Genomic DNA, 27185 nt, shown 5'->3' with positions numbered 1-27185 from the left:
CATGGCTCCAGTAGCACCATGTCTTCATGGCTACAGCCACCTCACCTTATTATCCTCACAAACTGATCCAGCAGGACTTTTAACACCAACCATCGTTTTTAGACCCTCATTGCAATTACTGGAAGGCTGCTGGAGAACCTCTGAAGTTACTTCTCAGCCAAACATTTATCCTTTACCAGACTTACATTTGTTCTGAATTTAAATGGCTTTTTTTCCTCCCAGCACAGGAAAACAAAGCTGAAGAAGCAAACACTTTCTACAAGTGCATCAGAGGTCTAACAGTTGCACCTTTTTCCTTTTCATGGCAAGTCATCCATTCACATTACTAGACCTTTTCTTTATCTGTTCCCATTTGAACCCATCTTCTTAAATAAATAATTCTGGGTAACCAGAATTGCAGTCAGCTTTTTTGAGGAGTGTCACTAGATTACTTTGCTCAACAACATTAACATTTCCTTTTCTCCCTTGAGAAGAAATCCCACATATTTTAATGCATCCTGAAGGATCACATTTATCTTTCTTATGTCTCTGTCTCATTAGTGCCTGATTCTGTGAAAGAGTACACAAAGTCCTTTCCTCCCTCAGTCGTTTCCAGCTGATGAGTTTCAAACTTAGTACAGAAATCCCAATTGTTACTTTCAAAGGGCATGAATTTGCATTTTATATAACTGAATTACAGTTTTATTGCCATTATTACAGTTCTCAAGTTTCATCTAGTTCTTCCTTTGTGGTATTGTCATCCACCTTTTCACTGGACACATCCACACAAGCAATACTCACCTCCACTACTGCTCAGGAAAAGGTCTTGAATAGCTACCTCTTTCAGCCTGATAAATCTTTGATTCATTTACCAAAAAATGAAGGAATTGTAATGGTTAAGAGGCACAATTAAAGCCTTAGGACTTTTATAGCCATCCTTGTATGCAAACACACAAATCAAATACTAACATTATATATAAAAATCATAACATGCAAGTGATCTTGAAATTTGCTTTTGCATCCAAGCACTACCAAACCATTGTAGATAGAGCTTTACATTTATACTCTCTTTACTCACATATAATCTTGTGTTGTTATAACAAGTTCTTTAGGAATAGATCCTCATCAATGCAATGATGAGGACACACCTCTTGAGTATTATTTTATTCCAATGTTAATGACATTATTCCAGAAAGTAAAGAGCAAGTAAAAAACCCCCATCTTAATTACAAAACAACTGGCAGGCCAACATACAAAGCAGGGCAAAAGAAAACAGTACAACTTAGAAAGCACTAAGCTCAACTCTGTATGAACACCTTGTAGGAACTCTGTAATTAGGGTTTCTTTCTTGAATATCTGAAAACAAGAGCTTCATCTGGCTTTTTGTTAGAACAAAGTGGTCAGCTGATATGAAAGTTTACACAGATTTGGTTTTTGTACTTTCCAGACATGGTAAGTTAGCTTTGTGCAGGTGTTCTGCTTTGCGTTTTTGTTTGTTTGTTTTTAACAAACACCAGAAAAGACTTTGTGGCTTGAAACTTCGTGGGTTTGCCATAAAAAAAAATATGTTCTGTTGCCTTTTCACAGTTTCCTTGGGAGACCTACCTCAAAAGTAAATTTTACGCTAAGAAATTTTTCTTGAACCACAGAACTGGATATTGGAATATCTTTCTCTGTTAACTATACCCTCCTATATGGTCTTAAAAATGCATATGTTAGGTCAATTATAATAAACCTGTCTCCAAGATTCAGTTTTTGAAAGCATCAGAAGTAACCTTCCCCAAGGAAACAGATTTGAAGTGTGCCAGTGGACAGCAAATTTAAATCACAGTGACACAGGTCAGGAAAGGGTCCCTATATTCCAGGCAGCAGCAGCAGAAGAGGGAAGGAAGTAAATGCTCCACTAATGACACCATTTTCTTATTAAAAGTGCTTGATTTAATGGGGCAGAAATGTTAGTATGATCCAATGTTAACGCTTAAATAAGAACTGCTTCTGAAACCAAATTTAAGAATTAATGACCTCAGGGCCTAAATATAAATGAAGCAAAAGGAATGTGGCTTTATTGCTCCATTGTGGGGATCACATTGGAGTTCAAGTGGAAAAGGAAGTGAAAGGTGAGAATTGTGGTGTTGGGAAATTATGGTTGAAAATCTGGTAGAAAGAATGTTAAGCTGACATTAATGGAGGTAGATGTCAAGGATCGTCAAGCACAGGCCCAAGTCTTTTATGTGATACAACCACTGGAGATAAGGCAAAGGACTCCCCTCTATTTTACACAATTAAACTAATATGGAATACATTCAACCAAAACCCAGCACACTTAAATTTATACCTTCTGAATTTATCATTAATAACTTGTAAATCCCAAGCTAAATTGGCACCCTGTCTCAGGGCTGTGTCCTGGTTGTAACCTCCCAACAACTGTTTTGGAGAGTGCCACTACTTGAATCACCCAACTGCAGACTGCAACTCTCTTTTAATCCATGTGTCGCTGCTGCAAGTCCAGAACCACCATAAAATCCCGTCCAGAGCCAGCCTGGGCCTTTATTCAGCCGTGCTGGGACAACACTGCTTGCTACCAGTGCTCAAACACACCTTCCCCAGGGTACAAATGTGTCAAAAGTTGTCCTCCCTACCATGAAGCCCAAAGGCAATGAGGGAAAGTCAGAAAGCATCAATCACTCAAAGCTGCTGCACAATTCATGCCATTTCAGGCTGCAGGTTCTCCTGTTGCTCTTGGCCAACTTTAAATCTGTGTTTTAGAAAACACAGCACATGTCCATTGTGCTGTCCCATACTAACAGCATAACCAGCAGAACTAACGCCACTTTGAGTTTTGGAACATATTGAATACATCCAGCTACTTCCTCTTCAGAGAGGAGAGCTTAGACTTGTAGGTCTATTTAACACCTGGTTAAACACTACTTAACCTCACTGCACTAGCCAACTACTTTTCATAGAAGCTGAATTTTGGCTAATAATGTCCCAATTAAACAGCAGTCATTGTCATTGACTATCATTAGGCTAAATTGGTTTCCTGGGAGATGTCCCAATAAAACAGCCATCCTGGTTAAATGCTCACCAGTTAAGTAAGATATGTGACACAGAAAAGGGTTTGTTAAAGAAAAAATTCAACCACTTTTACCCCACTCTATGTAGATAATTTGCCAACAATTTTAAGATCACATGCACCAAACCACAGAAACTTTGACTATTAGTTTTCAAATATAGGTGTGTGTGAGAGCTCAAGCAGGCAGTAAATAGCATCTGGGTAAATTCCATATCTTTGCAGAGCCAGGACAACATGCAACACAAACTTTCATAATATATGCCCTTGAGAGAAGAAAAACAAAACACTGTAGAAACAAAAAATTAGGAGTAGCTCTGTAGTGCTCTTTGGGAGCGGGCTCAGAAGGTTAATTTAGAATAATATGTGTTTAATATTAACAACTGAGAAAAGTGATTTCAAGATTATTTCACAGAAGTCTGGGTCTTCCTTTCCAAATCCGGCATTGGCAAGCGTTTACCCAGAATTGCAATAAGTTGGGCACCCAAGGCAATGCACAATTCATTTAAATTTAGCCATTTAGAGCAAGCTGTCTAACCTAACTCAGTTCTTGAGAATTTCTCTGATGTCAAAGCAAGGCACTTCTGGTTGCAAAATCATTACCTCTGATAGGAAGAATGAATAAATTTCTTCAGATACTGATTTATCTCTAATTCCCATAAAGCGTACTCATCCAAGTTAGGTAAGGCATTTCCTACTATGAAACTCCACAGAAGCTGCCCCATAAGTCTGGCAGAACTGAGTATGTGCCTTTCACTGTGTAGTCTTTTTATAGGGTAGAGAAGAAACAAGCATCCCTGAGATTGGCAAATCCAATCATTCACCTGAACAGGGCATGCAGCAAGCAGCACAGGCTAAAAAGGATGAGCTGTACATCAATCTCACAATGTCTTGGACAGAAGAACAGGCCTGAAAGAAAAGCAGCTTTTAAATGATCATGTCAAATAGATATAATGCTGTGGACACACTGTCATGAAAAGGTACTAAAAACACAGCTTTAATAGCAGAGAACAGAGACAACGTGTCAGGATGCTGCCTCTCTAACCCCATTCCAAGTTAACACACCCTGATTCTTGGAACAGAACCTTTGTAGGCTTTGTAAGACAACAGGACCCCACTGCTGTCTACTTGTGACAGCGTGCAATTGCAGTCTGCACCACGGCTTGTACTTCATGTCAGAAACAAAACTGAGCTGGGACTGAAGCAAAGGGAATAATAAGTACATCAAATCACACCTTCTTGGCATATAGTTCTTGGAGCAGCAGATTTAATTAGAGCAGAGACTGATACACATCTAACATCTCACTGCTACAGAAACTCAGGTGAGCACAGGGCTCTGTGGTCTGCAGTCACAGATGCAGGAAGCAATTCAGACTTCCAGCAACTCCTTTATGGTCATATTGCCCTAAAAACCCAAAGAGATTGCACCAGTGCACAGTTAAGTGATATTTATAAAAGTTTCCTCAACAACCAGGAGTAAAGAGAAGGGATTTATATGTTTTAAAGGCAAGCTAAAATTTTAGTTCTATTTAATGTTTTCAGAGTCTGTGGGCTGTAGGGTCCAAGCATTGAACTGGCCACAGGACAGCTTCTGTACTTAGGGCTGCAAAACCCTGTTCTTCTAATGAATTCTCCAATCCTTTTCTTTCTTTCATGACAAGAGTCAATGAGTTGCACTATTTGCAAATGCTGACTTTATGGAAATTAGGAAACAAGCAAACATAACATGTTCTTTAAAAGCATCATTCTGAAAGGGAGCTGTGAGCTTCACTTGAAAACTTCTGCCAAAGATGGAGAGAAAAAAAATGGAAAGTTGTTGCTGAGGTTAAAGGATGGTTGGTTTTCCCTCAAGAAAATGTAGTATCTGGGACAACAGGCACACACCAGGGACATGAGAAGAGTTCAAGAAGTTGAATTTAAAAAGTCTGATGCTGGCATACTGTACAAGTCCATACTGCTGCTTTATTCCATGTTTCTTCTAACAGATATTAGGACCAAAGAATACCATGCTCAAGGAAATATGCTCTGAACATCTCCAAAATGAACCACCAGGAGAGACTTTAAATAAAAGCAATTAACATCACCTTTTGTGCAAGAATGCAACCTCCAGCTGCAGGTATGGGAAAACCCTGAATCACCACCCACACTCCCTAGAGTCTTGCAGTCAATTTAAAGACCATGAAGATTTCTTTTTCCTGCTGTCTGTCCCTGCCCCAAGAGGAAAATCCCAGCACTTCCTGAGGCCTGCACTGCAGCCTCTCCCTCTGGCAGCTGTGGGGGCTGATCAGCCCATACATCTCTTGAAGAGGTGCATTATTTACCCATCTTTTCCCCCCTGCTGTGCATAGCTAATTAGCATGAATTGAAGTCCTATCTTCCATCATTCTCACTCATCTGCCCCCCTGAAGTACATGAATACCCATCTCCCTTGCTTTATTGTCCCCTCCTTCAGCTCCTTGCACTTTGGTGTATTGTCCTCACCATGCCTGCCTCACTGCCTCTGGTCAATAAAACGTGTTACAGACCTTGTCTTCACTCTGCTCCACACCTGGACATGACCTTATCTATTTGTGTGGCAGTGCAAGGGACATGCCAAAGCCTGTCTGAGCTTTTACTAAGAATAACTAACATGTGATAGCTACCCTGAGGTAAGAAACCCCACACCTTTCCTGGCAGTGAACCAGTTGTGTAACCAAGGTCTTATTGCTTGACATTGGGAATATTTGTTTTAAATATTTTATCTAATGATATCAAGTAAAAAGTGAATGGTAGATCAAGCACCAGTACTGAAAATCAATTCATGTGTCCAAGTGCATACAGTAAAAGGTACTAAATTATTTTCACCTTTTAAGCACAGATAAAATAGAAAAGGCCAAAACCCACTTATAAGTTACTTATTTATACCTGTAAGTTATTTTGAAGGAACCTAGCCCTCCAGTTATTAGACATTCCTGATTGCACTGAAGTTTTGATAGCAAAAAACCAATTATTCTGGAGAAAAGCACATTCAACACCTAATTTATATTTATACAAAAAACTCCAATTCTTGAAGCTTAACAATTCAGAATACCAGACAGTTTAGTTAATCATTTTTCTGAAACACACCTACAAGAGAGGAAGTCATAGGTCACACATTTATGAACATTTTAAAACATTAAATACAGCCATTACCTGGAGAAAGTAATCTCTTTGATGAAATTTTATACCAATCCAATCTTCAATTACTAACTACTCTTCCTTCAAAGGCTTGGAATATTAAATCCTGCTACCCCTGGGATTGCTGCTGGTAAACAATGACTTTTAAGCATGAGTGATAGAAGCTTATAGCATTTCTACCCCAAGTTCATGGGTCTGAGCACCAATGCTGCTGCCCTTATTCACAGCAATGAAGGGATGGGGCTGGGCTCTGCACCTGCAATGCATGGCTGAAATGGCCCTGAGCACAGGTGCACATCAAACAAAGTGCAAGCCCTGGCCCAGCTTTCAAATAGATGATTAAATCACTGTTTTAATTTGCTCTCTCCACCTTCCTGAAAACTTCTGTTGTATTTAGCTACAGCTGCAAAAACATGTCATTCCTATTGCATGCTTAGGGAAAGGAGGCAAGTTAAAGAAAGAAAAGTCAGATGTGATAGGATGCTCCTTGCTTATATTTCTTAAGAGAAAACAGAATTTTCATGCTGCTGAAGGCCAGTAGCACTTGACAGCAACTTCCCCATGTCTAATCATCCTATCTGTCCACATCATCTTTATTATTTATGCCAATGACATTGCATGACAAAGATGTCTCTAGTGAACAGCAATGGGATTGATCTGCAGAGGTTTATTTCAAAAGTTCCATACATTAGAGGTGTATTAATGAGAACTGCAACAACCCTATTTTTTACATTCTGTTGGTAGTTGTCTAATAAATTCTGCATCCTGAACATCCTATCAATACCAAAGAAGCACTGCAAGCTGCTCATGCAAATTATTGTGTGAACTTCTGTCCTATTTCATCAGCAATAACTGCATAATAGATAAATGCCTGAATTTTTAAGCTCATTGGAATATTTTTAATGTGAAATGACCTTTGCAATCAATTGCAGTTCATTCTGGTTCTTGCTTTAAAATAACTAAAAGGATTAATGAGTTTGTGTAGCTTTTATGACAACTTGGGTATTTCTGGTTGAATAGGTCTTTTTTCATGCCAACAATACGATTTCAACAAGTTATGGTAATACATAGCAAATAATCAAAGCACCAAATTGGGAATTAATTTTTCTAAATATGGACATGAGTGAGTTTTATATGGACAGTAGGGATAGGATAGAAGTTGGGAGGGAGAGAGTGTTGTAATTTAAGACAAATCAATTTGCAAGTACCAAACTCCAGATGTCCAGGGCAATAGGAAGTGTCATACATAGAAGATAAAATCTATTTACTGTCTGGCTGAAGGGGTTGGATGTCCCACATCTGGGGATTAATTCTGGATTTATCAAGTCTGTCTGATGCCCAACACCCATTTTGCTTTCACTGCACTTTAATTATCAAATATTATGCTTGAACATGATAGAACTAAGCACGTTAAATCTGTTTGCTGCTTAGCATTTACACACATCTTTAGCAAAAAGAATAAGGGTCAAATTTTCCACTTAGCACTGATAAGCTCATTTCACTCTTTCAGCACCTTTTTCTTTCCTTCTCCTCAGAGAACTGAGTGAGCAAATTCTGATTCTATATTCCACATGAAATTAATGTAGGCAGAATATGCAACACTCCTGTGACATTTTACTACCCTTCTTCCTTAGGCAAAGTTCATCCCTGTGCAAAGGGTCAACATAAAAACTGTTCAGCTGCTGCAAATATGAAACTTGAGCATTCACTCTGTGCACAATAAGAATTTCAGCCATAGTATATATTATACAGACATAATTTAAATAATGCTGCCTCTAATCCCCATTACTTTATCTACAGCTTTATATAGAGACAAAGGTGAGCACAAATATCAGTCCCAGAACTAAAGCTACATGCCAGAGCACAATATTAATGTACTCTGCTCTAAATACTGCTCGTGCCAATGAAGACAGAGCCTGTGCTTGCAGCTGGTAAATGCAAGTAAAAATGCTGTTAGAAGAGTTCCCCATTCAGACAGGAAGTATTTTATCAAAATTTTAGAATTTCTACCCTATCCTCTATGCTTTTCTGGAAATTATTATGTACCACATATCAATTTCTCTCTATCAGCTTAAACCTGTTTGAAAAGCACCCACTGGCCTAGCTCTGGCTGCTGGAATAGTAGGATCATCATGTGCACATATCCCTCATGGATTAAATGATTACTGGAAGTTGATCCTTCATTGACATGGACTCCTAACCTGTCTTTCCATTGTTAACAATTTTAGTGGTGTAGAGGATTCCACAACAGCACCTTAATATCATAGGGGCTATTCAAGACTTTTCTGACCTCTCAGGGTGTATCAGTTTTATGACATGAGGAATATCTTACACAAGTTGTAGATCACAGGGCGTGCACTGAGGTTCTCTTCTCCCCTTCCCTTTGCTGATAAACAGAAGAATTTGCAAGATTTTAAATGAGGAACTGCAAATCTTCTTCCTTCATCAGAAGTGACTTAAACTTCAAGAACTGTGATTTACAGGCACTATCCCTCTATCTGACAAAAAAACTGAGATTATTTCACTTCCAGTTTGGAAAGTGATTCTGCACTTCAATATCATGTTCAATAGATTCTCTCCTGGCAAAATCAGAGAACTGGGGATGCCAGAATGTTGGCAATTAGGGGTGTAAATTCTTATAGAGAGGTTAAAATTGCTGGCAGGGGTGCTTGCACAGGTGCTAGACAGCTAAAAAGTCATCAGGGAAGATCAGGAGCGAAGGATAAGGCAGAAATCCCACAGGTCTGTGTATGTGCCCCATAACACTTGGCTGTTACTCCAGATATCTGCAAAACTAAATGCTCCTCTTGTGAACTGTGTCATGTGGCTTCTCAAAATATAAGCAACAGAGAAACACTTTTTATTCATGCCTGATTTTCTGTGTTCCCTCCAAATAAAACATGATGGTGAATTTGTCAACTACATACCATTTTATCAAAATTGAGGAATTTTGAAAAGTATTTTTGATCCTTTGTTTTTAATAGAAGAGTAAAAACAGTTTTAAGAAAAAAAATTACATTTCTAGCTTAATGAAAGTGCTTAACAGGTTCCTTGACCAAAGAGATGTATGAGAGGGAACAAAACAGGGAAACTGTGTGGAATAGAGAATATTTATATTTCAAACTCCATCATGCAAAAAGCAGCAGGTTCTCATGGACATTGGCATAGCATGCTTACCAAAATGGAAATAGCATTTGAAGTACCTTGTGAAGACTTATGTAACATCTGAATAGACACAAAAAAACTACTTGGTCTTTTTCACTTTTGTAACTCACAGATCCCTTTTCAATGAGAATGGATGGTTACAAATGGGTACCCTGCTTGTCTAGGCAGCCAGGCTTCAGCAGCAACCTAACTCTTCATCAATCCATTTATAGGCAGGAGTACCAAGTTTTCCCATTTTGCAACTTAACTGCCAAAAAATAAACTGATTCTGTAGTTCTATGTCTTCCAGAACTTGAAGTTCTTGCATAAAAATAATCAGCACGAAGTACAAGCTGAAAAGAAAATTTCTGTAGTCACAGATAAAAAAGTAAAATAAATTTACACTTGAAGATTTTATAGTATATTAACTTTATTTTCTTTTTTCCTATGGCACAGCTCTTCAAAATGAAAGAAAAAGGCTGATGCATCTGGGCAATAATTCAATAGTACAACAATGCTTATTACAGCTTCTGTAAAATCAAAGGACTTTGTTACCTCTTCAATAACATCAACAATTATGCTAACAGAATAACAGTAACTGTGGAGGTTAATTACAAGCATGCCTTCAAACACTGTACACACAATTTGCTTCCCTGTTGTGTTGTCTGTGCAGAACGTCCCTGAAAGATCTGCTCAAACAGAGAAAAAATTTCTCCTGATATGAAACAGATCTGCACATCCCTTGGACTCCACAAATTTGTTTGTGTGTCCTGGCAGCTTTGTGGTTGTCCTGTTTTCAGAGATACTTAGGGAAATTTGGTTTAGCCCTAGAAAATTCTGAAAAAGCTGCAAACCTCAGAGAAGCCCTTCTGTCCTACTGCTGCATGTGGACCAGTGAGAGGAGATGAAAAGGCAAACTGCTTACACTTTGTATCCCCTAACAGTTTTCAAAGGCATCTGTGCACTAATTTAAACTGTGGAGTCAAGAGGAGGCAAGGAAGGCATTATGAAGAAAACAAAAGGACTCCACTTTTTTTTTTTTCTCTCCATAATTTTACTAAAACTGTGAAAATGCTACTGGAAAGCTTTAAGTGGTAAACTCTCCACAGGTATTTCTATAAAACTGGCACATAATGTTCTTAGGGGCACAGGTTGTTAGAATACAAGAGTATCCACTATAAAAACTCTGTGTGATACTTTCTGGTTTTTATTAGTCATCTATCACCTATAAAGATTTCTTTTTTTTTTTAAGAAAGCAACATGACTAGTACCAGGTTTAATTTTCTGATGCAACAAAGTGAACTACCTGAATGACTGGTTGTATCTGAGGAGTTGAATCAAGATGAATTATACACTTAATATTTTTATATTTAGAGTACTTAATTGTTTAAGAAATTAATCACTGTCTGAATGCTACCATGGTCCCCTTCACTGGCATGGTTTTGTGCCTTACATGTACAACAAGGCAAACCAGCCTGGCAGCCAGAAAATCAGTCTTGCACAGATATAAACAAACACTCAGCTGCCAAACTCTGCAAAATAGGAGGGATAATCATTTCTCATAAGAGATCCTAAAACACAAAAAGAACTGCAAGTTCAAGTGGATATAATTCAACATAAGGATGCTGCTGCTGTTCCCAATGAGCCAAGTGTTACTGTCACAAGGGTTTTCTTGCTGGAAATCAGCAGGTATCCCCAGCTGGCCGTGGGCAAAGGGCATCACAGCAGAGATCACCTGGGGCCAAGGCAGAGGTGCCATGGGACAGCCCAAGAGCAGCCAGGATGCCCGGGAGAGTCAGGCCTGGGACAAGGAGGGAGAATCTCTGTGCTGCTGCAGCTGCTGCCCCACACAGTCCCGGCCCCTTCCCAGGGACAGGCATCAGCCTGGAGGCACCTGCCTTTCACAGAGGCTGGAAAAGCAGAGCTACCCTGCTGCTGGACACCAAACTCCCAATTTAAAATCCAGATTATGCATTTCAGAGTAGAGTTTTGAGCTGACACCCCAGTAACATTCTGAGCCGGCTGTTAGTTCAAAGTGGCAGCCCCTCAGATCAAACATATGTAAAACACAGAGATTAAAGTCTAGAGCTTAAATCACTGAAAACAGTTTGCCTATAAAAGAGATCAATGCCTTCTGCATTTTGTTTTTGTTTGTCTTCACATTACTTGGGGGGAAAAAAAAGTAGTTTATATCTTATCTGAGCACCTTGGTGAATTTTACAATTTGTCTTTTTTTAAAACAGCACCTTTTATTACTGTCACAGGTCAAAAGGTAAAGTCTCCTTGCTGCAACTCATCCGATGAGATAAATTGGTAGCTATGCTGATGTGAAAAGTGGGAAATGTGCTGCTAAAAGGGACTGGGGTGGCACACAGCTCTACCAGAATGTGGGAAAAAAAACCTGACAGCTTCAGATTTCACACCAACCCATGTAAACCCACAAATTTTGTGTGAGCATATATATATATATATAAAATATATAAACAGGACTGCAAAATGGCACATGTAAGGAATGATGCAGCACTCGATAACACAACCATTATTTTGAGTTTCTAATCACAAAGTTATAATTTGATCAAAATGCTGCCTATTAAGCATATGGAGAGAGTTACCAAATGTCCCACTCAGTACTCCAAAGGTGTTCACTTGCCATGTGAACTTGGTATGGATGCACTGATAATTTTATGATCAATTTTGCTGCTTAGACAATGAAATGTTACCAGATGCCCATATGGCAATACCTCAAAATAACTCTACACCACTAAGACACTGAGAGAGCCATATTACAGTGTTAGAATAGTTTAGTATCCCCAGATGACAAGAATCAATTAATTCATGAATAAGGATCTAATGCCTCTTGAGTGAAGTTTTTGTAAATAAAAAAATTCACTCTTCCTTTCTGTGCAGTTTGACTAAGAAAGAAATGGCTTTCTAATCAACTTTAACAACTGAGGCACAAATGTGCCTAGATGAACCAGCTGCCTATTAAATAAATGTGCATCCTTAATCCAGAAAAAAACTAGGTAATTCATCATAGTAGCAGCAAAAGAAGTTATATTTCTTTTAGAGGAAGGGAAGAGGTTCAAAGTACAAAAATTTAGTTGTGTAAACATACAGAAACACACACCAAGAAGGTTTTGCTCCAAACCAAGTAAAAATAACTATAATCTCATTCTTCAATGTGCTTCTATTATTAAATCAAGGAACAGAATTGCATAAACCTGAAGTATTGCCTAGAAAGGTCTGACATTAATCTATCCCTTTGGGAGTGCTCAAATAAGCTTGTTGAAGGTTTTATTTTTTCTTTCCCCCAAAACTTTCCTTCTTCTTTCCAGTAATGGGCACATTCAAGCATATTAGGTACTAGGGTTTCAATAATCATGTTATCTTTTCCCAAAGTACATGATGGAACTTGCTGTCTGAAATTCAATTAATAAAACCTACCCTTTAATTAACCTATTAAGTTGTTAAATACTTGAAGAATTGCTTTAGCACCTTTTAAAAGCTACAGCTATGTAATAGATAATAAGTGCCATTGGCATGACATCATGATTAATTGAACAAACAGCGGGAAAAACATGGACAGTGCAATACTGACTCAAAGTCTGTCAAGGAATAAGTAAATGAACAAATGCAGCATTGCAGATAAGAATTTTTTCCCAAATAAGTACCTATGTCTACAGAGGATCACAGCATGAACATTTGGCAAATATTTGCAGAAAAAAACATCTATTTCAAGCCAGGTATAGGAGCAGGAATGGATAGGTGCCAAGAAGAAAGCAGTGCATGACTATGGCTTCAGCTGCTGCCCTGTTGAGCCAGATGCACCCACCCTACATCCATCCCCCTGGGCAGGGCTGCCCTGCTGGGAAACAGGAGCACAGCAGGATTCATAAGCAAAACCTGAGCATCAATCACATCACACTTAGCACAGGGCCATATGCCTAGAGGGAAATAGGGAGCTCTTAAACTTGTGTGAGGAGCCAGGATAACAGGAGCAGCAGTGCCTGCCGTGGTGTGTGACCGAGGAGCAGAGGAAGGTCATCCTGGAGCTCAAAGGAACTGTACCTTCTCTTCTGGAGAAATCCCACATTTCACACTTCTGGGTAATCCCAAATTACCTTAAATCTTGACAGCAGCTCTAAGCTTTTTATGCCACAAATCAGAATCCTACACATCACCTTCCAGAACTTATTATGGCTGGTTAATTTTCCTAGCAGGTATCTACTGAGAAAGCCTCTCAGTGAAGTTATTCTCATCTGTCACAAATTTTTTTCTCTTAGCCCCTGAATTCCTTACCAAGAAGCCAGGAACTGAGTTAGAAATCCATTCCTGTACAAAATGACAGCAATCTGATAGAAGCTCATTGACTCTCTGGAAAACAATATTTTTCCCCTCCATTCCCCTGCCATCTGAAATCTCTTGCTGTTGTAGCAATTCCTTTTTTTCTGCAAAACCTTCCTAGATTTTTATCTATTTACACCTGAGAAGATAAAATTCAGTTATAATAACAAAATTTTGCCTTTGAAAACAGTCTACAAAAGTTCAGAGATATTTTGCCAGGTCCCCAGTGGAGTAAGAGATACTGCCAAAACAAATTTTTTGGCACTAGTTTAGGATATTTGTCTGGAAAATTGATGAAGTATGTAAGGAAGATTTTTTTTTAAACATGTCTGAAACAGGTACACTAGAATAGCTTTGAAATACAGATATACCCCAGTTGCAGCATCTAATTAAGAACATGAGCTGCAGCACAAAAATGATGGTAATTAGAAATTATAATCTGTTTCAATACTGAAAATATTTACGAACTACAGGATGTTTGTTGCTGTCTCAGAAATTAAACCTCAAGAGAAGTGCTTCAGTATCAGCCAGACTCATCTTAGAGAAAATCTGAATGTCAGACATGTCTACACTGAAAACCAACAAAACTTCACCTTAAATTCCTTTCAGTCCATCCACAGGAAGGTGACAGATAAGGGCTTGGAATGAAGAGCCTATTCAGCCACGTAATATAAGCTGCATCTTGTCAACATGAAAAGCAAAAGACAAGTTATCTATGCTGCAATATCACTGTCATATACTTTTTTTTTTTTTTTTTTTTTGCTGTGCCAGAGATATTTTAAAGGGAGATTTGGCTTTTTGAACACCTTTAATAGGCTTCCTCAGAGTTTTAATTAGTAGGACATCCAAGCAGTAGCTGACAGCTGGCAGAATCTCCTGTCGTGAGTTAAAGTCAACCTAATTAAGATTCTGGAAGGAAAACTCATTCTTCCCAACACCCTTAATCAGTCAGGCTTGGTTGAAAATGCAATACAGAACCTTTTGCCTTGACAACAACATAACCTTCAAAATATGGTACTTCCAAACAACAATAATAGCAGAGTGATTTCTTCATATGGAAATTCAGTAGAACTCCTACTAAAGCTCTGAAATACATTCTCCACCTTTCCTTTAATAAATGTTAATATAATTTTGGATTATTTGTCATACTTAAGATTTGACATTTCATGACTGAGACATTTTGTGCTATCAGAATCACAGACAGTGACATATAAGCTGCCCCTAAGAGATGAAGCAACTTTTTTCTTTTCCCCCTGGCACTTGTAAAATTATCTAACTATTTACAGCTTGAGTGGAAATACAACTAGAACAGTCAGGCTGAGCCAGATATACATAAGCAAGAGGAGATTTGTCTCTACCACAAGCCAAGGGCTCTCCTGTCAGCCCAGGTTCAGGTGCCAGCCTGATCCTCCAGGTGTCTGAGCTCTTTGGTCTCTGCTCTGTCTGGAGCGAGCTGGCTCTCAGTGCAAACAAAGCCTGGCAGTCAAACTTTACCTCTAAAACAGTACAGCCATTACTACCTCACACTTTGGGGTTCTGCAAGCTTAATCCAAGCTTTAATATAGCAAGCAGAAGTCTATTTACTATATTTTCTTGGTTTTGTTTTTTTTTTAAAGTGAATTGACAATGCATTTTGGTGGCGCACATCAGTATCAGATTTGCCTTTATGTTTACCTAAAATCATTACTGCCTACAAGCAGTTCCAAACACCTGGCCCACTCCTGGCATGTCAGACTGCAGAGATGAAGATCATCTGGAAAATAACCCAGCTAAAAATAAACACCCCAGCCCAGAGCACTGTCTAGAGTAAGGGCTGCCTTGAACATCAAGGCAACTCCCGGTGAGTCCAAGCACACAAAGATAGATTTGAATAGGAACTTCATTTAGAATTACAATATAGTCTCCCCTGTCTTCTTTTCTCTTTCTACAGCCTTTCTCTATCATGTATTCACTTACACCTCAGAAATACCTTAATACACAGACTTTCTAGTCATTCTGCACATGCCCTGGCTCTTCATTGCTATATGCAATGTACAATCAATCTGCAAATGCAATAATATCATAGCCATTCTAGTGGCATCACATATTATAGTCCTTTTACTCAGATGTAAATGACTGCAGAAGGTACAAGGCAGTCAGGAATCAGGCCTACAGTACTTAAGAGTGATTACAACGAATATGACAATAATCCCTCTCTTTGTAAAACAAAATCCCAGGAAATGTGTATACACGGAGGTTAAAGCCTCTTGGAGCAGCTGCTAAGATGCTGCTTAGACTACTCAATTATGCTCTTAAACCAGCAGCAGCCACCCAGGTGATTTGATTCTCAGCACAGAAGCCCTGAAGTACAAAGCAGAAGATGCTGATTTTAATAGCAGATCTAAGGCAGCCAGACCAGCACAAGGTGCAACCACCATGAAAGAAGCTGTGCCAGCAAACTCTTGTGTTTCCCCAGTCACACCTGAATAGTCTAAACAACAAATATAATTGTGGCAGCTAACACCCCAGACCTACCAAGTGACTCATGAAAGGCACAGGGAGCTCTGACAAAAAGCACTGGAAGCAATGCTTCTGCATGCTGGCTACCATTTTGTGCTGTGATAATAAAATCAGTGACAAAGCTACCCTTGAAGTCCAAGGCAGCATTATTAATATTAATACTTAAAATTGGTCCAGTCTTATTTATCTTTTGGAGAGTGCTTTCAGACCCGCAGGATACAGCTCTCCTAGCAAAGAACAGGGAAGAGCTGCCTTTTTTCTCCTGATGTATTGCTCTTTAGATATTCAGATGGGTAGCTACAGGGCCACAGCCAGGAAAGCTGCATTTCCATTAAGTTACCATATTCTATAGACAGGCAGTCTCCTTGTTTTTCACTTTCAGTACTCCACGTTTCCTTTTGTAAGTCAGCTAATTTTACTTCTGCCTTTTTCACTTCAGCTCAATATCTAAGTTACAGTTCCAAGTCCAGTGCAGTTAACATCTTACTCTCTTGTCCTTCTACCACCGTTTTCCTCTGCAAATCCACAGCACACAATTTATTTCCATTACCAGGACACCTTTCCTGACTGAAGCTGCTGTGACAGTCACACCAAGCACACAGTTGCAACACTTCCACTTCCATCCTCGCTTCTGCCATCAGCCACCAGGCAGCAATGACAGCCCTCTTAGCATCAGCTCCCTCCCTCATCTGTCCACAGGCTGCCCCAGTTTCCCTGAGCCCTGAATAGCCTCTCCCAGACTGAGCTTCCCACCTGCCCATCCTTCAAGGACTTTACCTGCACCCCTACAAATGCTCTTACTAGTATGTGCAGCACCTTTTAGAATTAACAACACAAAAACTGATATTTAAATAAAGTAAAAATGCAAAACACAGTTGCTGCACAAGATGTGATCAATAACTACCTTTATGCTGGTACAATGTCACTGACCTAACCAAGTTCTCTTGGAGGCCAAAAACCCCAGCTAAGGCTTCATCTCATCTCTAGAGCTCACCACCTAAACCCACAGGCTTTTACAGACAAACAAATGAAGCTGGACTAGGCTTTTTTTAAGAGAAAAAGCAAATAAGGAAGGAACCACAAAGCCTTTCAGAAAATTTCATGCTTCAGGACATCAACATAAAACAGACCAGCAAAGCCCCAAAACCTAATCAGGCAGATGCAGACCTAAACCCCCACCATCCCCCAGGGAAATTACTGCCCCTCATCATTGGAAGAGGCCTCAGGCCACACTTTGATGAAGCAATGAAGACAGAAAGTAATGCAAAAACAGACAGGTTTCAAAAACAGGTAAAGAAAACTGAGAGGTACCTGCTTGTTTGAGGGTCCTTCAGGTGACTACATGAGGGGTCCAAGAGCAGGGCTGCAGCCAGAGGTACTTGGATGAAGCTGGAGGAAAAGAGGGGCCAACATGGACCAGCAGGGGCTGGCAGGGGGCACAAGCACCCTCCAAAGGCAGGAGTAACCGAGCCAGGAAAGCTCTGAAGACAGCTCAGAAAATTGGGAGAAAGTCCCAGAGACTCAGAGAGAGACTGGTAGACCCTGAAATATAGACAGGTGGAGCAGTTATGGTCAGTACCACCCCCAGCCCAGGTGAGCACAGTCAGGCACTAACAAAGAGCCCTGCCCAGGTGAGCACAGTCAGGCACTAACAAAGAGCCCCTGCCCTGGTGGGCACAATCAGGGCACTCACAGCCCTGCCCAGGTGAGGATAATAAGGGCACTCACAGCCCTGCCCAGGTGAGCACAATCAGGACACTAACACCTTCTGGGCCCTCAGCACCATCACAAAATGCAGTTATTTCCCCAGATGGGGTTGCAGTTGTGACAAACAACAATTTAATTTCAAAGCATTAAATTTCCCCTAGTTCTCTTTACCAAGGAGCTTGCTGTTATTGTACAACTTGGCTCTTGTTTATTATGGCTGAAAGAAATGTCAGAAATCAGCTACACCTAAGCTAAACCCTAATTTTCATGCCAAGTTCATGCCAAAGGCACCAGTCACACGCACACACCACCTTCTACACCAAGAGGGTAGAACAATCTTCATGGGGCATTCCCCACCACCTCTATAGGGACAGAAAAATGTGTAGGTGGCCTTACAAATATATATTTATGGCTCAAAAGTGAGTCTACAGCCACCTTAAAAGTACCCACAGAATTCTTCGATCTCCAAAATTGAGAAACAAAGGCATTCAATAATTAAGATGTTAAGCTGGTGTAATGCACTTTAGCTCCTCAGTTTAGGTGGTGTGCTGAAGGGTTTCTGTGACCCAGGACTTGGCACAGAGAATATCTGATTGATGCCAACAACTTTACACACATATTTCCATGCAGAAATATTAACTAGGAGATTGGAACTGAAATATTTAGGATTATGACATGATACAAATCAAAGACAAACTAGAATCTGAAGTAATCAATTCTCAAATTTAAACTTCTCCAGTGTGGAAAATCTCCCACCCTGAATAGTCATTTTTTGAGTAGTATCAAAAAATTCTAGACAATTTGGTACCCTGCCTGAAAAGGTGGACAATAAGTGATGCCTTGGAGGACTTTCTGCCCTGTGACAGCTGCTCTGCTTGCATGAAGCAGCACAAAAGCTGAGGATATGGAGCTAAATTTTTCCTGGTCCCTGAAGCAATCAGTGTATTCCTTGGAGTATGAAATTTGATTACACTTATTATCTTAGCTTGCATAACTCTGAGTGTCCTTACTGCATATAAAATATTTCAGTCCTGTTAGAGATGCTGTACAGTCCCTGACAGCTTCCTCAGGCAGGGGTGCTGCAGGTGGACTGGGCTATGTGAGAGCCCACCAACCCAAATGTCAGAATATTCAATTTTATCTCTAAGAGTTTGCACCACAGGCCAAGGTGGAAGCACGTGATGATGGGGCAGCCTGGGGAAACTTCAGCAGTCATTGTAATGCAGCACTTGTCCTGGAAGTAAAATATATTTATACTCCATCCTCAGTGGCTGTCAATGCAAGCCCTTTCAGGGACACTAATTTTAACCTCAAAATTTGACAAATGATTTTATACTTAGCAGAAAAAGAGAAACAGTCAATGGAACCTAACTGAAAAAGAAATCACAAAACACCTGAAATGGAGAACATGTTTTTAATTGCTTACTTCACTCCTACCCTAATGTCTGTCTGTGATGGATGATGTGACAGAATAATCCTCACTAAATTCTAAGTAAATTAGAATTAGCAGAAGTGGCACTACATTTATCTTATTCAATAATGGTTCTTTGTTTCTCTTTGGTGTCATCCTTTGGTTTTCTAGTTGATGGCATTATTCAGTGTGAGGGATGAGATAAAAAGGCTAGAAGATTAATAGGGTAGAGGGAAGGGGTGAAGGCCAAAGTGTTCTCATGACATGCAGATTAAGTGCATTAAAGAAACACATTATGATCATTTCTTTCTTAATGACGGCATTTGCTAAATTACTCATTGCAAGAAATTGCTTCTGAATGTAGCACAGTTTGCTTTCATGTGGCTGACAAAGGCACATGCACAAAAAAGGGAAACTTGCTTTTGCCTTCTTTTCTTTCCACAAAATGTCTTACCTTGTTGCCCATTAAAGAGGTGAAGGATAACAAAGCAAACTATTTAAGAAGTAGTGCATTTCAAGGTTCAGTGCAAAAGGAACCATGTCTGCTCAAGAATTAAAAAATATATATATATATATAGATATAGATATAGATATAGATATAGATATAGATATATACAATTACAAGTTGTAAGTTGTTCTGGAAAAAAAGCTTGGTCTTCTGACAGTGGCTGTCCAACAATACAATAGATGGTCTCTCCTATATACCAGCATTACCTAGCTAATTCTGATAAATACTGCCTGGGAGAAAGCACAACACACTGAGCCACTGAACACCAGGAAGTTTCCACTGTGTACTGTCCAAATAAGCTACATTTGCCACATTTGAGGATCCAGCACTGACTCAAATGGCATTATAATTCTAAGCTGATTTATTCAGCAAATGCACGGAATGCTGCAACTTTCATTTACTGTAGTACTACAAGAATGCCTCAAATATAGGAATAATTATTTAACAAAAAACATGCTGCCAAGGTTGAGAGAAATTAATTTGGAAACAAGTGGCATATTCATGAGAATGTTTCCTTTGCTATTTGTATGCCTCCAACACAATCCTAATAAGCATTTCTGAGGAATAATTGACTTGGTCATTCAATCTGAACATGTATTTGAAGGTTATTAAACTCAGACACATGTCCACAGAATTAATATATTGAAAACTCAATTAAAATTGAAATACAAAATCAGTCATCTAATTCCTAATACAGTCATGCTGTCTCATGACAGTAAAACAGAGCAGCTCTCACATCAGCTGCTGACACTGCATTCATCTCCTTCTCAAACCTTGCCTTCCCTTTTGCATAATTCCCAATTCAGTTACCCATTTTTGTTGCAACTCTGAACACCTGCTGTACTAACAATCTTACTTTTGCTACAAACCTCTATGCATAGGTATGTGAGCATATAAAAAAATAAACAAGCAGCTGCTTCAAAACATGTCATTAAGAGGAGGCACAAATGCCAGAAGCCATAGGTAGTTTTGTTAAAAGTTTCACCCTATTTTGTTAATCCCAATCTTTCCTGTAAAACTTGAAGAATCTGATCAAGTTTTATTGCAAAAACTGTGCAGTTTTTTGATCTTAAAAATGGATCTGAAGGTACAAGGGCTGAAGATTGAAACAATACCAGAAAAGCTCTGAACACATCCATGAATATTTATTTTAATATAAATAGGAGATATTAATGTTGCCAATTTGTTTGAAGCCTATTTATACTCACATTTAGATGCTGACAATTTTCTGGTAAGAGAAGAATTTAATTTAAGGTTTAATTCAGTCTTAAACCTTAAATTAGTAAAATATCCAGTTTAAACCCACCCCACATTAATAATAGCTGTACAGTCAAACTACCACAGGGAAACTGTAGCATGAGGTACCATTGTCACACTAAGCAGGATAAAAACCCCAACAAAAAACAGTCTTTATTTTGTGGATGCAAAATTTTTGTAAGATCATATAAAAACATGATTTTTTTTTTTACTTTCTATGAATATAAACAATCTGCAAAAATAAAATATATTTCCAGGATGACCAAGATATACAGCTCAAGTACATACACCTTGAAAGATTTATGATCTATTTAGATAGATGAAGATTCATGGAAGCAAATGTGAGTTTTCATAGTTGAAAAATGATGGATTGTCAGAAATAATAAATACAGCAAAATACTTCAGGTCTTACTAATTCTCAGATTTCATCTTAAGCATCAATAATTTCCATGTCTAAAAGCATAAATGCAATTAATTAAATTGCAATTAAAGAATGTTCTCTTTCATCACACCAGATTAATTTATCTCAGACAGACTGTGTTCATATTCTTAATCCTAAAATGTAAAGAAATTAATGGGAACTTTCAAGCTGAGTAGCTGTGGACATGCAGGGCTACTTGGAGCTACTGTCCTTATAGGTGAGTCAATAAAGACTGAGTTAACAGTTCTGCCTATGCTATTGTGGCTTTAAAAAATATTCAAATCATTCTGCAAAACCAGGCTAAGGTAACTGAATGTGTGTTCCATTTTATTTTCAAGCACTCATGTTCTCTTTTACTGACAACATAGAAATTCTAATAAAGGAATGCATAAATCAGGTACAAATGCAAAGTAACTATAAAATAAGCTCATTTATGCTAGTTTTAGGATTTTGTTCTGAGGGTGTGTCAACAAATTTTTTAATAAAATATATGTAGCCATTTGAATATTAAGCATAGAATTTTCAGAAGTACCCAGGTGTTCTGGGTACAAATATTTCCTTGTCATTCACTGGGTTAGTTTTCCTGATAATGCCTTTGTATAGTGGCACACTGATACCCAGGGAGCCTCTGCACAGAGACCTCAGCAAATTACAGAGGTGGACAAGAACCAAGTGCATGAAATTCAACAAGGGCAAGTGCCAGGATCTGCACCTGGGATGGGACAGCCCTGGATGGACAGACAGACTGGGGAATGAGAGGCTGGAGAGCAGCACTGTGGAAAGGGCCCTGGGGGTCCTGGTCCATGGCAAGTTGGACAGGAGTCAGCAGCGCCGTGGCAGCCAGGAGGGACATCCCTGTCCTGGGGGCACCAGGGACAGCACAGCCAGCCGGGCAAGGGAGGGGTTGTCCTGCTCTGCTCTGGGGCAGCTCTGGGTGCCACAGCGTGGAACAGACATTGAGCCATCAGACAGCGTCCAAAGGAGGCCCCGAGGATGGTGAAGGCCCTGAGGGGAAGCCATGAGCACTGGCTGAGGGCACTTGGGCTGCTCAGCGTGGAGGAGAGAAGGCTGAGGGGAGACCTCACTGCAGTTACAGCTTCCCAGCCAGGGAACAGCAGCGACAGGCACTGACATCTTCTCTGGGGTGGCAGTGGCAGGACCCGAGGGAATGGCCTGAAGCTGTGGCAGGGAGGTTAGGGCTGGATATCAGGAATGGGTTGCTCACCCAGAGGGTGGCTGGGCACTGGGACAGGCTCCTCAGGGCAGTGCTCACAGCAGCAGCCTGACAGAGCTCAAGAAGCACTTGGAAAACACTCTCAGGAAAATGATGTGATTCTTGGGGATGGTCCTGTGCAGGGCCAGGAGATGGTCTCGATGATTCTTGTGGGTCTCTTCCATCTCAACATATTCTGTGATATAACCTGTCAGTAGAGAGTCGCTTTGGTTTGAGTGGGAAAATTCTTCTTATTTACCTTCAACTGAACTTATGGAAGATTGACCTGAAAAGAAGATGTCAGATGAAGCATCACCTGCCCAAGAATACCACTGCTTCCCATTGCTGATAGAGCAGAAAGCAGAAGCTCAGTTTAGGAAAACAGAGAAGTCCTGGCTCTGAATTCAGGGTCTGTAGAAGTATTTTGGTGCCAATGTGAACATTCTGCAGGATCACAGATGCAGTCCCCTGGAACTTGCTTTTGCAAATTAGTAGATTGTGCATGCTTGTATACATTGTTGAGTATTTTGGTTATTTTCAAATCCTTAGTTGCTGTTACAATGCACATTGAACACCATATAATAACATCAATGAGTTTATATAATTTAAAAAGTGGATATTCAGACATGTCTTTCCCAACTGCTTTTTGAATTGTGTCCATCCATTTTAGAAATGTCCTGTGACAATCTCTGAGAATGGCAATCCAGCTAATACAATACTTTCTCTGACTTATTATGAGGACAGTATTACAAACTAATTTTTGTATGTGGCAGCAAATTGGATTTTGTTTGGGAAATTCAAGGCAATAATATTCACATTATACACATGTGCATATTTTTTTTCTGTATTTCATCTTTGTCAGAAAGATCTCATCTATTCAGGATGAAATTTCATTCCCATTTAATAAAAGTGCAGTGATTCAAAGTTTACACTTGAAAAGTGTCAAAAATAGACACTAAAGTGGTCATTCAGTTGTGTAACTTTTAATCAGGGAACCAGTATCAGTTCAATACAGTCAAACCCAGTAAAATTGCTTTTCCTTCTATCAACTCTTGAATTTGGATATTTGACTTCAAAAGGACTTTTATTAAAAGTTAAGGTACCACTGGCACACAAGGCTGGAGGTATAGATTAGAAATATCACTGGAGAGGAAAAATAGGCTAAAACAGTTGAGGCTTGGAGTGAATGAGACCCAGGTTACATTCCTGTTGGGGACACTATGCTGCTTTCAGGCTCTGGACAACTCACTTAAGATTCAGTGTTTTGGTCCTCAGGGATGAAGACAAAGGTTTCCTTTCTTTCTACCCCTACAGGTTCTTTAAGAACAATTTCTTAACTTATGTATGTGTGCATGTGTAGACATGCATGTGTACACATCATACATATTAAATTATCATCTACACACATATATGTAACCTCCCCTTGAAAAGCAAACCCTGGTGTGGATTCCAAGCACTAATGTTCTATAATGTTATATAAATGTTATATAAATCAGAATTTAACTATCTCAGTGCAGAAGCAAAGGGTATGGAACAGAATTCCCCAGTGTTTCTGGGTGTCTGTTTTTGTCTGCCTACATGGTTGCCCTGTGATTAATCCAGATTATGGTGAAAAGGGAGGGAAACATAAAACCAGATAATGCATGGAGAGCTTAACCTTTCTGACTCTGAAAAGGGAACATGAACAACCCTTTTTCACTGCTGGTATTCTAAAACAAAGACATAAAACACATGAAGTGACATAACTTACTTTGACACACCATCATTATTTGTTATGATAAATTAATAAGCAGCACCTTTGGGTGCTGCCAATTCATTCAGTTCCTGTCACAGCTGATTAGAATTTTTGACTAACAGGTAATAAAATGGAGAGTGCATTAGTATATGATAGTTTCCTTTGTTTACTTAATGCAGAACGATTACTGCTTTTTCACTTCCCCAATCACAATTTTCTCATAAACACTGAGCATTTCTAACTCTTGCTTATAGGGTTGATATGGAAAGAGTCATTACTCACATTTTATTATTGCCCAGAGCTCTTAGCTACTGTGAAATAGAGGAGCTGTGGTGATTTAAATATGTAACATACAGTCTAACTAATCACATTTGTTCAAAAGATCTATGATTAGCATTATTAAAACAAAATCACAATGTCTGAACCTTCTATAAATTTAATCTTAGAATATTGTACCCTCATTAATGATATTCCAATAGTGTGTACACTGTAGACAACTTCTCTAATATCAGCTTGAATATTACAAATATGAGTAACATTCTTGAATCATCTGTATTCCATTCCAAAAGCACTGGCTTTTGCAAAATATGTTCAGGTCATCCTAAATTTACTTCTCACTCTTTACACACTGAAAAAATAAAAATGCTTCAACTTAATTTTTTTTAGCTGTCTTTGATTACCAGCATCCTATGGCATGTTGCAGATCTCTTTTCCTGTTACATCTGTAAATTAGTGCCTAGTATCACTCCTTTTTTAAGTTTACTGCTACTACATCTTTGCTTCTGTAAACTGTAGGAATACTCTCCTGTAGTAAGCATATAAATACTTTAACCCATAACTTTCCATAGGGAACAGCAGCATCTTTTGCTTTATTCTCTTATATCTTCATTAAAGGGCCTGATTCTATTCTAAGGTTAATTCATGCCATTCTAGCAGTTTAAAGAGTATTTTCATACTCTGTACAGAGTATTTGCTGCTAAGGGCAGGTAAATGCTTACTGCACATGGGAACCAATCCTAAAGGGTTAAACCAAGGCCCTGCTGAATTGTGATCAATGCAGCTACCGACTTCAGTCAACCCAAAATCCCATTTTCTCTTCATTATTTGTGCTGAAGATCTGCACTGTATGCTGAACCTCTCCTGCTAGCAGGGTTCTCTGTAAAAGAGCTGGACAGTGTGAATGCTGCATTGGCTGGCAGGAATCCCCTAGCTCTACTGCTGGTGCTGATATTCCCACTGTGCCTTTTGATAAGTTAATGAAGTTTAATTTAGTAGGCACTGTGGGTGCTAAACACACTGGAAATCCAACGTTTTTTGGTGGGTTTAAATCACCTAATTTCAGGGAGCTAGGCCCCCTGTGCCACTTAGAAATTTCAGGCTTGCAGTTACTTTATCAGGACTAATATGATAATACAAGAAAATTTGCTAAGCGTTACTACCCTATAGAACCACTTACCCATAAACTTTAACTCAGACTTTCTGTGGGATATTTGAAATCACATGAACAAAAAATTTGTAAACAGGTAAACATCTGCCTTCTCTACACTTATGAGTCTGATTATGGGTAAACCAAAATAAAAACCTTGGGAAACCTTTTCCATTAATATTTACTTGAACCATATTGTCAAGCTGAACACTTTTAGGGCTTTTATTTTCATAAGAATGTCTCATAGGCCTTAACAGATTTCATCTGCAGATGACCTTTGGGACTTTCTATTCTTCTCTGAAGACAAAAAGTGAAGTAAATGGGTTTGGCCAAGGTCAGACAGAAATTTGAGCTGAGCTGCAATCTTTAAATGAAATGGCTTTTGCCTCCTGCCAGATTTTCTTCCACCATTCTGTGCTGTAAGACAGAACTTTTTTTTGAAGTTATTATTGCCTTGATTTCTTGTGTCACCGAAATATACAGGGCATGGGAAAACTCAGCAAAACATGCAGCACACGTGTGGAACAGCAGCTTTCAGAAGCTGTAATTCAAAGGCTCCTAGAGGGAGCCTGCTGCAGCTCCTCCCAGCACATCTCTGTGCCAACTGCAGCCATCGAGGATGGCTGCAATCACTGCCCAAGCTGTTGTAGCCCGGAGGCAAAATCAAGGGAATTAAGCTTTTTAAGCTCCTCTTCTTTCTTGTAGCTGTTGCCCAGACAGTTTTCTGCATATGATGAAGAGGTAGCCAGTGGCTCTCTTGGGAGAAGATCTTGGTGTGCCACAAGCTCAGGCCAGCCCCAGAGCCTCATGGTCTCCCTCTGTGAAAAAGGCAGCACGTTTTTGATGTGCTACAAACAGCACCATTGGTGGTGTTCGCCTCAGATGTGATGGAGAAGTGAACAGATGTTCTTTTTATGTATCTTTGGTGGGAAGTCAGCATTTCATGGCACCCGTGCTTGGACCATTTCTCTTCATTTAATTAAGAAACGTGGTGGGGGGGGGGGTGATGGATGGAAAGGGCCTGGTCCCAACCCCAACAAGCTCAAGGGAATGACTCTTCAGATAAATGGACACTGCATTAGGGGTTAAGTGCCACATGGCTGTACATATTGCTGACACAATCACTGTAATTTCACAAAATAGCTTGTTCTAAAGAGACACCCTGAAGTCTTCATGTGTTTAGAAAAAAGAGAAAGAAAGAAAGAAAGAAAGAAAGAAAGAAAGAAAGAAAGAAAGAAATTTTCCTCCTAAGTCTGTCTAATCTTCTTAACTGTATCAAAAGGCATGGGAAGATTTAGGAAAATGAAGCTCAGAG

General features: G+C 39.4%; 1 long non-coding RNA gene across 1 annotated transcript in view; it reads right to left on the bottom strand.

Moving 5' to 3' along the window:
• The window catches only part of LOC143694640 (uncharacterized), a 170226-nt gene that overhangs the window by 137462 nt on the left and 5579 nt on the right, over positions 1 to 27185 (bottom strand). The window contains exon 4 of the long non-coding RNA XR_013183244.1: positions 17504 to 17734. This is a non-coding gene — a long non-coding RNA (uncharacterized LOC143694640). The remainder of the gene's footprint in view (positions 1 to 17503; positions 17735 to 27185) is intronic.

The sequence above is a fragment of the Agelaius phoeniceus genome, chromosome 8 (genome assembly GCF_051311805.1).
Source record: "Agelaius phoeniceus isolate bAgePho1 chromosome 8, bAgePho1.hap1, whole genome shotgun sequence".
In the NCBI taxonomy this organism is placed as follows: Eukaryota; Metazoa; Chordata; class Aves; order Passeriformes; family Icteridae; genus Agelaius; species Agelaius phoeniceus.
Note: the sequence above shows the minus strand (reverse complement) of the source record. Positions and strands in the feature narration are given on the sequence as shown.